Source organism: Anastrepha obliqua, chromosome 5 (assembly GCF_027943255.1).
Source record: "Anastrepha obliqua isolate idAnaObli1 chromosome 5, idAnaObli1_1.0, whole genome shotgun sequence".
NCBI classification, from domain to species: Eukaryota; Metazoa; Arthropoda; class Insecta; order Diptera; family Tephritidae; genus Anastrepha; species Anastrepha obliqua.
In genome coordinates this window covers 26,466,692-26,481,675 of record NC_072896.1, presented here as the reverse complement: position 1 = coordinate 26,481,675, position 14,984 = coordinate 26,466,692, and the positions used below count along the sequence as shown (strand labels likewise).

Here is a 14,984-nt window from a genome sequence, read left to right as displayed (position 1 = left end):
TTTGCCGTTAATGTGGCAGCAATGACTCCTAGGTAGCAAACGTATACGAAAGCATGCTTTTAATGGCATGCACGAGGCAATACCCAGGAACGACAGCAGCGGGAGCAGTAATGCCAAAGTTACACTCAAAAAACAAAAACAAAACAAAAACGCGCAAAATGCAAAAACCATGAAAACCCAACTTCAAATCGCGTTTAGAGTACAAGGGGAGGAGTGCGCGCCATCTCATTTGCAAAAATCATAGAATTCAATGCAGAAGCAGAGCAATGGCGTTGCATACTTTTTAGCTGTGTGCATTGCGCGCATTTTTCTTAACACAGCTGAATACAAGGGAATAAGTGAGTGAAAGAATGTTGTGCCAGAAGGGTGGAAGAGTGATTTAGCGTTTAATTAGAGCTCAAAAATTTGCTATAGTGCAGATTTTCGCTACTCCATTTCAGGGGTCGCTTTCAATTCATGCGAAAAGGGAGGCGCTCTAGCTGCTAAAGGGGCTAAAGATATATGGAGTTAAGGTGCTTCGGGTGAAATGCGGCGAATTAACTTTGAAATAGTGGAATTTTGTACGCAGCGCATTGTTATGGGGTAAAAGTAGAGATTAAAGTGTCAAAAAGGCATTCCAAAAAACTGGATTTAATTGTATGAATAAAAGTAGATATATAACAGATTCGTTTGGGAGAGTTTTGAAATCACAAAAGATTACAGGGAATCTATTTAGAAATGGGAAAAATAGGAGTATGAGAGAGATGTGCATTTACTCTGACTGAGGGATCGGCAAATATAATTTATGCAATTAGGCCGATGGCTTAAGCGTCTCCTACTTTCCTCCACTAAATCCACGCAATCCTCTTTACCACGTGGGCAAAGGAAGGCAAACTACAGCTTAAGGTCAAAGTCGGTGACGCACTAATACAGAGAGCAAACAATCCCAAATTTTTGGGAGTAACCTTTGATAGTTTGCCCTTCTTTTCTGCCCACACGACCGCATTTGCTATTAAAACCCAAAACTGCAACAAGTTCCTCAAATTTTTGCCGGCAGTTCTTGGGGCGAAGACAAGTATTTGGTCAACCGGTTCTGAGTTACGCTGCGCCTATCTGGTCGCTGAAACTAGTAATTCGCAGTGGTTTAAGCTTCAGTCATGCTAAAATACTGCAATCAGGACAGCCACGTGATGCCTCCTGATGTCCCCTCTACAATACTTGCACAATGAGGCACTAATGCTTCCCGTCAAGGAGCACAATAAAATGCTCAGCAAACAGTTTCTGCTTAGCTGCTACCGAGGGTTTCACCCCTAAAGACACCTGCTAGAACCTGAGCTGTCTAGACACGTCAGGAGCCATCTCTTCAACTATTTTGACGAGAACCATGAGAAAACGAACCTACAACTACTGGTCCAGCCAGTATATAGATAGACGCTAAGTGACATTCGTCGGGAGCCACTTACCACCTTCCTAATCTCCTGACTTCTGAATGCCTTCCAACTCGGAGTCCAACAACCACCGTTTGCAGATGAAGAGAATCTTGCAGAGTAAACTTCTATCTATCCAGAATCGACGCCGACATACCCACCATATGTCCAGCATATGAAGTGACAGCTCACTATACTAACCACCTTTTTACATGTCCCATCAAACCAACCCACCTAAAACCTCTCTCTCACTGGACCCAACTTGTCGAAACAACAAATTTCCTGGGCTTACCTACTTACGTTGCGCTGGCCAGGTTTAGTAAGCTGCTAAAATAACAGCAACAAGAGTAATCCTGCAACCTGCGCAACCTATTGCGGAATTAGGCTTTTGAGCGCCGCATTCAAAGTCTTATTGAGCACATAGGGTGAATGGTTGAAGCTCTGCATCAAACGAATGATTGGGTCTTATCAATGGGACTTTAGGCCTAGAAAATCTACAAGCGAACGTTTCGTCACCGATTATCAAGCCATTCTTGAAGACACAAAAAGGAGTTGCCTAAACGTCACGATATTTGAATTTGTTATCCCAGGAAAACTCATATGGCTGTGTTAAATTACGTTAAGGTAATACCAGCAGCCTTGTAATTCAATGGAGAATCTCTCTTGTTAAGAAGTGCTACTTGGGATTAAGTAAGCAATTAAGTAATAAAGTCCACTCTCGACGAACAGAACTAACACTTTACAAGGCTCTCATCATTCCTGTCCTCTCGTATGGCACAGAAGCTTGGACGCTGACAATATCCGAAGGAGTGTCCCTTGGACTGTTTGAGTGAAGGATTCTGCGGAAGATTCTTGAACCTTTGCACGTTGGCGAGTGCGAATATCGTAGGCTTTGGGACAATGAGCTGTATGAGCTTTACGACAACATAGCGTTTGTATCCATTCAGACGGCATGGCCCAGGCAACATAGCCGCAGCGAATAAAAATGCAGCTCTGGAAGTATTCAATGCGGTACCAGCTGGTGGTAGCAGAGGAAAAGGAAGACCCCTCTGCGTTGAAAAGGTAAGGCGGAGAAGGACTTGGTTTCATTTGCGTTTCCAACTGGCGCCGGTTAGCACGAGAAAAAAAAAACTGGCGCGCTTTGTTAAAGAAAAAGATGAAGAACTGCTGGTGGTTGCAGAGGAAGAGAGAGACCTCTTTTGGGTGCGAAGATCAAGTGGACAAGGAACTGACTTCACGTGGTGTCCGGCTGGCATTCGGTTTGTTCGCCAATCAAGAAGAGAATCTCAAGAACAGATTAACCAAATCCGACGTGTTTTTCAAATAATACTCCGAGGTGGTTTTGGCTACTTCTACTGAAACAATTCAGCTCAAACTCAAACATAAATTGGCTACTTAAAACAAATATTTCCCCAAATCGAGATATTTCAAAAAATTTTATGTGTGATGTTTTCGAATTCAAAATCAAAATGTACGTTAATTAGAAAAATAATAGTAACACCAACCGTTCTTTTAAAAACAAACAAAATATTCCTACACTCGAATGTTATTGCAAAAATGAAAAGTTTTGTTTGCAGCAGCCACTCAGAAAACTCAAAAAACCAAAAACAAGAAAGACTAGCAATTTATCCCTCCTAAAAACAATAGCAATCCAAAACAAAATTACAAATACGCCTGAAAGCAACTGCTAAGCAAACACGCCAACTTTGCTGTCCAAAGCTTTATCGCAGTTGCCACTTGAAATGGCACTTTTGCCTTTCAAATTTCTTTCCAGATATGCTGGCTTTTCTCCAGATCTGATTGCATATTTTTTTACGCATTTACCAGCCGAGTTTATTCGTCAAGTGTAGTTTTTTTTTGTTGGCTTATAGTGTCCAATATTGTCAACCATGTCGGCCAGCCAAAAAGTACGCCACACTAAGGGCGTTTCGAGTGCCACTCTTTGGCGTCACAAGCTGACACGCGCAGACTTTGCGCAAAGCTTTTGTGCAAGAGCACAGGTGGGCGAAACAAAAAACTGACAGCTGTGGAAACAACTTAACTGTGCTGTCGAATGGCTAAATATTTTTTGCAGCAAAATGCGTATGCGTGGCATGTGAAAGGGTAGACGCAATTTAATGCAAGCATAACGTAAGGCGCATGAGCACTGGATTGAAAGGGATATACTTTTTCCGGTAGTGGCAGGTAAGACATGCTCTTAACTTTGAGTTACGATTAGAACTATATCCCACGCGCGTTTTAGTAAAATAATAAGTCGTACTGACTGGTAGGAGCCTCAAAGCTCGGTCCTTTGTCCTACGCTAAGGACCGCGATGTATGATAGCATCCTAAGATTGGTGCTTTCTGTGAACGCAATGCTAGTTGGATATGCAGACTACATTCCTATGACTTCTATTAAGTGTTTGGCAGAGCTCATCCTTCTATTTGTGGTGTGCGTCTTGATGTTGTTCTACAAATAGAGGGATCTTCAGTTTTAAGCTGACTTCGAACGGCAAATGGGCAGAAATACACTTGGAGGTTCACCATTGCCTGCCGATGGGCGACCGCTATTAGAAAAAACTGTTTCTTCATTTTGGTATTTCACGGAGATTCGAACCTATATACTCCGAATGGAAGACACGCAGCAACCCATTCCGTAACGACGGCGAAACTTCAGCTAGCAGCGCAGAAAACAGAAGCAGTCCTACTGAGCGGACGGAAACTTTAACCATCAACATAGGGGGCCCAGGCATTCAGTCAACTTCTTTGGCAGACCACGCACAAGACCTTTAAGGCAGCAGAAACGAATGCAACGAAGTTCAACGCTTAACGAATGGCAACGATGGGACTCATCCTCCACTGGTCACAGGACACACGAGCTCATCTCGCTTTCAACGTAAGTTTTGAGATGTTGACTTTTACCTAACACAATTACCTAAATTATTTGCACAGATTTGGGATGGCAGCTCCATCCTATTACCCCACCTGCCCGAAAGAGCCCAAAGACGCGAAGCATATTCTATTCCATTGCCCTCGGTTCGCAAGAAGGCGCAAAGAATTAACCCTGGCTTTTGGCATACAACCGAGTGTATCTGAGCTGCTGGTATGCGGCGTGTAAGTTTGGTACGCTGGTGATGCGGTCGCGGAGTGAGCTCGATGAAAAAAGGCGAAGAAGGGAACGGTTTCAACAGCAGCAGGTAGAGGCTAATAACTATGATGACTGGGCCCGTATACATTTAGAGGTAGAGTTCCAGTGGAGGTCAAATAGAGACGAACTTACGACAATCCCAGGCGACTGAGTTTATCACTCACGACTAAATCATGCAGTGACAAGACAGTATTGGACTCATTATTTTGGAGGAGGTTTGTTTTAGTGGAAGGGTGCCCCATATATCATTGATCTTGCGGTACCAATTGAATACTTCTGACAGTTTTATACTCCTCTCCAAAACAAAAAAAAACTCTACTTATCCATGTTTATCTCCATCTCAATCTCCATAATGCTTGGACGAAGAGCAGACGGACGAACATGTGGCCTTTTATTGCAACAGGTTCACTAAAGAACGCCATTGACCTAGCAAAAAAAACTGGTGTGTTTTAAACGCCCATAATCTAGTCGCTCAAATGTTTTAGTCGGATGAAAAATGGAGGGTGGTACAAGCTTTTGCAACACGAATTATCATAGAACTTCACAATATTGTTTGAAGGCGAAGGAATGATGCGAGAAGAACACGGCAGCAATAACAACTGCCGCATTGATAAAATGCAGCAGGACGAACAGCAGACGAATATATGGTAATAACGATTGAGCTTATTGTTCACGACAGCCTCCAGACGTAATTATTAAAACGGGAGCCCTGTAGGATGAACCGTCGGATTTCAAGTGCTTTTAGTGGCGTTAAAGTCCCACACTGACCAATGCTTTCGATTTCATGGTGGACCCAGACGTGGGTAAATAGAACAAGTCCACTTCACGGTCGCCGTTCTGGGCCCTCCCGAAGTAATCCAAAAAGTAGTTCCGGGAAAGGGGTCTCTCCAGAAGAGGACGAGGGGTTGTTCTAGCGTTTTCAATGCAGTAGATGAGAAAAAAGACACCTCGTTGAAAAAAAATCTCCATCTCCATCTCTATCTCTATATCTTTCTCTATCTCTATCTCTATCTCTATCTCTATCTCTCTATCTCGATCTCTATCTCCATCTCTATCTCCATCTCTATCTCTATTTCTATCTCTATCTCCATCTCTATATATATCTCTGTCTCTATCTCTATCTCTATCTCTGTATTTATCTCTATCTTTATCTCTATCTCTACCTCCATCTTTATCTCTATCTATATCTCTGTCTCTATCTCTATCTCTATATCTATTTCCATCTCTATCTCTATCTATATCTCTGTCTCTATCTCTATCTGCATCTCCATCTCTATCTCTTTCTCTATCTCTGTCTCTATCTTTATCTCTATCTTTATCTCTATCTCTATCTTTATCTCTATCTTTATCTCTATCTCTATCTATCTCTGTCTCTATCTCTATCTCTGTTTCTATCTCTATCTTTACCTCTTGTGAATAGTTTTGTGAGTAATTTTGCTTATCTACTCCAAGGGATAGCGCACCTTTAAAACTTGATCATTACATTTGCGCTGCTTAAAGTTTATCAGCAACTTTGCTCCCAAGAGCTGTCACTCTTACTGCGAGTAGCTTGTAACCGAAGAAGGGGAGACTGATATCTAAAAAGGCGAAAACAAAAAATTCTTATTAATTTAAAGCAACCAGGTGGCTTTCATGTGGAAATTGTGAAAAAGTAGCAACAGCGATAGCCTGAAGTACACTTGTTCTCGATGATTACTTTTAAGATGATTCTCCAAACGAACAAATGAGAATCGTCCACAGTTGGCTTATTTTCTAAAAGATACATTCCACTTGCATTGCATCTAATAAGTGAGTTGCTTTCCATTTACGAGGATATTTTCTTGTTCATGCTTTTAAAACATCGTTCGTAACTACTCAGAGGCTCGCAAGCGCATAACCAGCGTCACTCGACTGAAATCAGGTCAACATTCATTACTGTCACTTTGCCAAAACGAAAATCTTTTCAATACTTTTTCTCCGCTTTTTCGCTTGTATATTTACTTATTTTCTTGTTTTTGGCGCGATGCTAAAAACTACCCCGCCTCTCCACTTTTTGCGCATCAGCGCGGGCACACATAGAGGCGAATATATGTATGAACATGCAAGTATGTATGTAGGTATGTATATATTTGTATGTATGTGGGTATATGTATGGATGTGTGTATGTTCGTGTGTATGCATGCATGTAGGTATGTTGCTTACATTTCCGTTCATACAAAATTCACACAAAAGACATCGCGAACCCGCTATACCGCAAACCGCTACACCACAGCATCAACAAGCGCTTTCGAGTTTTTGCCTTATGTTGCAGGTGGCACTAACTATGCACCTAAACATGTACCACACTTCCACACATTGCATACCGCCATTTTGTCGTGTTATTTCTGGTGTAGCGCTTGTGTGCTCGCTTGCTAGTCACCAATGTTTAGGGCGTTGCCTTCAAGCGTGCAATTCAATCGCTTGTGCGTGTGTGTGCTCATGTAAGCGAATGTGTGTTATTAAGCTGCGCTTGTTCATGTCAAGCAATTTCATTTCTGCAAAAGCATTATTATTGCATTTCATTCAAACTACATACATACATACGTGTGCCTCCCCTTCATCGCTTCACCAAGCGAGCCAGCAAAAATTTCCTTGATTCTGTGCTTGTTTCGTTAGCGAGTGAGGGAAATAGAAAGACAAAGAATGCTGACACTTTTTGTCGATGTGTCGATTAAGGCTCGAGGCGCCAAGCCATTTTTCGCATGCCTTCATATCCACACACTCACTCTCATTGCGAGTGCTGTCAGTTTAGCCGCATGTGCCACATGTGTGACATTCCTTCAAAATGTTGCTATTTTCTGTTTTTAAAACAGCAACAAAAACAAAAATTGCAAATATTTTTTGTATTTACTGGCTGCTATTGCTCGATAGGGTTGAAAATGTCACTTTGCTCCACAAGCTCCGCAATCAACTGTTGATGCGTAGGAAGTATGTACATGCATATGTATGTGTATATGTTCATTACTGTTCGTCTATTTCCCTTCGGTGTGACATATTCGTATTTGTTTTGCCCAAAATATTCAATTGTATGTTTTGTTTCACCAAATAATCATAAGCACTGAAGCTGATATGAAAAAACATAAAATGCCGAGAGCTTCGAACCAACAACAGTGAATGTGCTTTGTGTGCCATTACATTCTTGCACATACTGTAGCGGTACTAAAATATTTTTAAATATGCTACATCATGCATTTGTTAAGGGAATATGGAATTCTTGGACTCCCGAGAAAATTTAGTACGGGATCCCGAAATTTGAATTTGGGTATCCAAAAAATAAATATCTACAGAAAATTTTGCAACATTTAGTAGTACTCTCAGAAAAATATCATATTGCAGCTGTACTAGAATATTTAAAAAAATGCTCTTATCACACATTTCTTAGAGGAATATGGAATTCCTCGTTTGCCGAAAAAACTTAATTCCGGATCCCGAAATTTTAATTTGGGTTTCTGAAAAATATTATATATATCTACAGGGCATTTCAAAATATTTAGTATTACTCTCAGAAAAGTTTCCCGTTCGTGAGCTCGTTTGGTTAATAATTTGAATATGGAATTCTCGGAATTCTCAAAAAATTTAGTATGGGAATCCAAAATTTAAATTGCGGTATTTCAAAGTGTAGTCCTTCGTCCTTGCACATATTGCAATATTTTTAAACGCCCTCGAAACATGCATTTTTAGGAAAATATAGGCTTCTCGGACTCCCGAAAAAATTTATTTCGGGATCCCGAAATTTAAATTGTGCAAGTTAAAAAAGCGGTACAGAAATATTTCTAAAAATGATCTTGGAATGCATTTTTACGCGAATATGTAATTTTTGGAATCCCGAAAAAACTTAGTATGAGATCCCGAAATTTAAATTGTGCCATTTGAAAAAGAGGCACTGCAATATTTTTAAAAATGCTCTTAGAATGCATTTTTTCGCGAATATGGAATTTTTGGAATCCCAAAAAAACTTAGTATGGGACCCCGAAATTTAAGTTTTGGTATCTAAAAAATAAATTTGTTCAGGAGGATTTAAAACATTTAGTAGTACTGTCAGAAATATTTTATCGTTCGGGTTTTCGTCTGGTTAATAGTTTAAATTTGGATTTTTGGGAATTCCCGAAAAAAATTTAGTTTGGAATCCCGAAATTTAAATTGTGGCATTTGAAAAATGTCAAGGCGCAGCCCTTCATTCTTGCACATGTTGCAGCGGCGTTACAATATTTTTCAACACGTTCTTATCATTAATTTTTGAGGAGAATACAGAATTCTTAGAATCCCGAACAAGTTTATATATATACTGTGTATTCTCTCCTAACGGACACCTCTCTTAAACGGACATCTCCCATAAACGGACACGGATAGTACCGCAAAAGTCTTTAGGGATTGTTTAAAGTTTACTCTTTTGAGCGAACAACACTCCCGGACGCAAACACTTTTTCCGCTCACCAAAGATAGTTTAGTTCTCTAAATAAGTGAACAGCTTACAAACTCTGCCTTGGAGTTATCAAAATCAATAAATTTGTTATAAGTTGTTTATTTCATTCAAAAAGCGTGGGAGCAAGTGAGCCCATAGACAGTGAAAAGTTGTTTAGGGGAAACTGACTTTGAGAAAAGAAACTTCATTAATAGCGATAGGACGGTTATACCGCAGAGGATAAACTTCCGCTATCGGCAGTTGCTCAATTTACCAATATTATTAGTCTAGCTCAGAAACAAATTCAAGTTGACGACGAAACTGTATTAATTTAGGTAATCAAATCTTCATAAATGATGAAGCAACTAAAAATATCAATACGAGAGTGGCAACTCTCGCTGGTCAACTCTTCTAAAAGATGAACTTGAAAGTGAGATTGACGACTAATTCACTGCTTATAAAGAAGCTTATTTAGCAACGACAAAACTAAACGCTCTTTCTTTATATCACGGCGACCTCAAAGGCATTGATTTGCTTACTGATCTTCATATATACATACCACGAAGGTATTGAAATCAAAGGAAAAACTCGAGGAACTAAAATTTCTGACTTTTTTAAATGAATTTGAATACCTTGCATAACAAAATTTGTTCCTTACATATGTCGTTTTTTAACAAATTCTGTTTATTTTGTATCTATTTTGGTTTTGGAAATAAAACTGAATAAATATTAAGGATCAGTCACAAATTATTTTAACTTTTTTTACACTTTTCTCATAAGCGAACGCCTCCCATAAGAGGACAAATTTTTCAGTCCTTAAACGAGAGTGCACTGTAATTGCTTGGGGCACACATGTTTTATTTTTCGACATGGTCTTCTTTAGGCTTCTAGTGTCAAATCGAAAATGGCTGGTTTTGATGGTATTCTTTTCAAGTCGCCGCTCCCAAGTCGCTCCAAATACCATCTTTGTCCCGAAAATTTTTCCTAACTCTTGGAAGAGTGCCAAGATCATTCCGATAAAGAAGGCGAATGCCGAACATCGACCGATTCCAATATTACCATTTTTGCTTAAATTATTCGAACGAGTCATGCACTACCAGCTAAACTCCCTTTTGAGTAGCAACACCTTGGTGAAACTATTGCAGTCGGGGATTAGATGCAATAGGAGCAGCGCTATGGTGTTCTTAAAAGTTTCGGATGATGTTATATAGTAAGTAGACCCAGTATTGACAAAAACAATGAGACTTTTCTCACTTTGCTTGAGCTTTGGAATGTGACTCTGGAGCCATACATTTTTAATCTTATAACTCAAAAACTTATCTAGAATATACAATTTAACTGAGGCGATACAATTTTTTGCAATACTCAAAAATCAAATTCAATATAATTCGAGATCTCATCACGGCTAGTTTGTTCTAAAATACTTTCATGGAAAGGTTTTATTTTACATAAAGATCAAGCAGATCTGGGAATCGAGAAGATAATACAGTGTACTCTCTCTCTTAAGCGGGCACCTAAGGGACTGAAAATTTTGTCCGCTAATGTGAGGTGTCCGCCTATGAGAAAAGTGTAAACAAAGTTAATAATATATTATGGGAGCATATCTGTTAACGAGGTGGCTAAAGGTAACATGAGTTCCAGGCCATTGTGACATTGATGCTAATTGCAGAGCCGTTTATCGGCGAAACTTGTCACCAAATTGACCGATGAGTACATAGGCAATGAAAGAGGCATACCCTTAAAAACATTTAAGCTACTTATCATTGAAAAAATAGTAAGAGCAGTAAATGAAAGATGGCGCAATGAAACCACCTCCAGAATAGCCCGACAATTGTGGCCTACTCTCAATCTTAAGCGCACAGAACTTCTACTAAGCCAGAATATGCACAGTCTTAGCTCACTGATCTCAGTTATAACGGGGCACTGTCTAATAGTTAGGCACGCCCAGAGGATGGCTATGTGCAAACACATGACTTCTGCAGAAGTTGTCAAGATGAGAAAGAGGTTGGGTGATACGACCTCGCACCTTCTGTGCCATTGTCTTGCACTATACAGACGCAGGTTTACTATTCTAGGTAGACAATTTTTTAATGAATTGGAAATCGTTCTGCAGAAATCAGGGATATTCTAAAGTTTTTGAAAGGACACACTGATTTTATGAGAGAAGAGGGTCCCATAGTGGAGAATCGCTTCAGCCTAATCGAACCTATAGGAGAGTTGTCCGCTCAAGAGCATCTTTTTTTGTTTATTAATACTTAAGAATTTGTGGTATGAAATGATAAAAGTGTCCGCTTATGAGAGGGGTCCGTTAGGAGAAAGTACACTGTAAAGGGTGGTTAAATTTCAAGGGCCGATGCTGAATGTAAACCAGACCTAAATGCCAAGTTTTTTCTGCATTCCATTTAACACTTTTCAATTTCAGACTAACTCAATTTGAACCAGGGAGAGATACACAATCGAACAATGCGTTCAAGTTATTCAGGCTTATTATGAAAACGGGCGTTCAAATCAAAATGCATATCGCGCACTTCGTGATTTAGTGATGAGGCACATTTTCACCTTAGTGGATTCGTCAATAAGCAGAATTGCCGCATTTGGGCGAATGATAATCCAAGAGTGATTGCCGAAAAACCAATGCACCCACAAAGAGTGACTGTTTGGTGCGGTTTGAGGGCCGGCGGCATCATTGGGCCGTATTTTTTCCAAAATGAGGCCGGTCAGGCAGTTACTGTGAATAGTGTTCGCTATCGTGAGATGATAAGGAACTTTTTATGGCCCGAATTGGAAGATATGGATGAGGCCAATATGTGGTTTCAACAGGACGGTGCGACTTGTCACACAGCTAACGAAACAATGGCTCTTTTGCGCGAAAAATTTGATGGCCGAATAATCTCACGTCGCGGCGACGTCAATTGGCCGCCAAGATAATGTGATTGTACACCGTTGGACTTCTTTCTTTGGGGTTATTTGAAAGAAAAGGTCTACGTCGATAAGCCAGCTACAATTGAGTTAAAGGATGAGACAATTCGGCACATTAACGGCATAGAACTTCAATTATGGCTCAGCGTCATCGAAAATTTGGAGGTGTGCCGCCGGCCATTTGGCCGATATTTTGTTCCAAAGATGTTCGCCTCTTGTTTTGTCCTTAATAATACCAAAAAAAAATTTCGGAATCTCGAAATTTTAAATATATTTCGTACACGGTACAGTAGTCGGTCGAGAAACCATAAAATATGGGTATCCCGAAATCCATATATTTATCGGGATCTCGAAAAATGTATGTATTTGTATTTTGGGACTTTGTATAGTTGGTCAATAGGCCATAAAATATCGATAACCCGAAATGCATATATTTTTCGAGATCCCGACATTTTCTGTTTTATTCGGGTTCCCGAAACATGTATGTGTACGTATTTCGGGACTATGTACAGTTTGTTAAAAAGCCATAAAATATCGATAACCCGAAAGGCGTAGAGTTTTCTGGATCCCGAAAATGCCTGTATTGTTCGGGATCCCGAAAATTCATGCTTATGCATTTCGGGAGTATGTACCATATTTACCAATTAACCATAAAATATTGATAACCTGAAATTTTTATATATATTTCCTGTTCCCGAATTTTTTTTTTGTTCAAGATCCCGAAAAATGTTTACGTATTGCGTACACGGTAGAGCAGCCGGTCAAAAAGCCATAAAATATAGGTATCCCGAAATTCAACTACAAAAATATACATTTAAGTATGATACGTCCTACTTGGTCCGCAGTCGGTCAATACAAAATTAAATATCCGTATTCCGGAATGTACAAATTTTTAAATAGTCGATATGCGGAAGCTTAAAAGCATTCATATAAATACATATAGCAATACATATAAATCGTAGTCCCGCAATGTGGTAGAAAATATTTTTCAAATGCCAAATACCACATCTCGCAAACTATGCTGATGCTGAATGTTTTTACACCTACATAAATACATGCGCACCTTCGAGTGAAGCGGCTACTTGCTCCAGCATGTTTGCAGACATACATACATATACGTATAAACAAGTACGTATGTCAAAATTGTGTACTGCCATTTGATACGACTCGACCGACCTGTCTGCTGCTTGCTCTTTGCCGTTCCTGCGTACAAATAAGCACTTTCCCCTTTGGAAATGAACTTTCTTGCTTCCAGGAAATTACCTCAAAACCAAACACACACAAACTAAAAACGAAAATGCATAAGAGTATAAAAGGAATAATAGAAAATACATTGAAAAAAAACCTAAAAAAAATAACTAAAAATGTAGGTAATGTGCACACAACTTTTTGTGTTACCATTTCTAACTTTTCAAATTTCAATTTTCTGTTTTCTGAATGCAATTAAATATTACAAAATCTACGCTACTCGACATGACAGGACTGGACTGGACTGGAAACTGCAACTATTTTGTGAATGCGACCAGCCGCGAGTTGTATGCATACAAGCCTATATATAATATATGTATATTTGCATATTTATTTATATATGAGTGTGTATGTATGAGTGCTGAGTACTCAGCCGCACATTGTGTTGTAGTTGTTGTATGGCCCGAGTAACCTCTAGCGACTTTTGCGAGAAATATTCAGTAAACACAGCGACACTTGAGAAGCTGCATAATTTTCACTTTAAAACTTTCATAACAACGGTTGGACAGGCCGAAGAACCGTTAAAGCAAAAATTAAAAAAGAAGTAGCAAAAATAACAACAAGCGAAAAAGGAGCATAATGTTGGCAAGGAAAAAGTGTGGCTATGCGCGCGTAAACGCCCCGTTGCTTGGACATATCTCGAGCGGCAGCGCAAATGACGGTACCGGCACGGGCTAAAGCGAGCTGGAGTAGCAGTCGAGCTAACAAAGCAAATGGAGGCGGTAACAGTAACGATGACAGTGCAAGCGCAAACAGAAATGGAGAAAGAAAAAATTCACGCATACATGTACACTTAAGCTCACATAATTAAGCCATTTCACATATTTCTAGTATTCGCAATATTTTTCATGGCAAATTTTTTTTCGTAAATTTTTTATAAAAATGTAATTGATTGTGTGAGAAAAACTTCGTAAATTAGAGATCCAAACATAGTAAAAAATTCGCAAAATTAAAAAAAAATTTACAACATAATTCTCAACTTTTTACTCCAAATCGCTAGAGCGCATGTTCGGGAGTTTTTCGTATGGAAGAAAGTGTGCAACACTTCAGCGAAAAAAAATTGTCAAAAATCAATGCGATTTTTGAGCGGCTTCAAAATTACACTTTGTTAGACTACAATTCAATGTGCTATAAAACTGCATACTCAGTTTTTTTTAAATTCTTATTAAAAAGTTTAAAATTTTTTACCCAAACTTATGAAATTTGTTACATTTTAGAAAAATTTTTTACCCAAACTTATGAAATTTGTTACATGTTAGAAAATTTTGTAAAAATATAATTCAAGATCGAAACTTTGTATGAAATTCACAAAAATTAAAAAAAAATGTGCGGCAGAGTTTTCTACATTTTTATTGAAATCTTTAAAACGCATGTACGGAAGTCCTTTGTAGGAAAAAAAATGCTGAACATCATATTACAATAAAAACTGTCAAAAATCCGCACGATTTTTGAGCGACTTCAAACTTGCACTTTGATAGACTAAAATTCAATGAGCTATAAAACTGCATACTCAGAAATTTTCCGAAAATTCGGATTAAAAATTTAAAAATTTGTTATCAAGATTTCTCCAATTTGTTAAATTTTTGTGAATTTTACACAGAGTTTGACGCAAGGTTTTTTCCCTCCTTTTCTTTGTGGGGAAGCTATCACGTATCACACTCAGATAACATTGAGTCCATTGTACTGCACTCGAGATCCCTGCTTAATTTTCTTTAAATCTACCCGACCTCCGAAGAAATCTGAGTAGATCTCACCACACGAGTGCCAAGAGGGCAAGGCGGTCGCTTCTAATACATCAGTGCTAAAGACCTGCCAAACCTGATTCGAGCGAAGGCCGGGTAGATGCACAGAAAGTGGTGCGTCG

The 14,984-nt window shown here is 39.2% G+C and overlaps 1 protein-coding gene across 1 annotated transcript in view; it reads right to left on the bottom strand.

Moving 5' to 3' along the window:
- The window catches only part of LOC129248673 (semaphorin-1A), a 323,037-nt gene that overhangs the window by 249,552 nt on the left and 58,501 nt on the right, over positions 1-14,984 (bottom strand). The gene's annotated exons all lie outside the window — the stretch shown is intronic.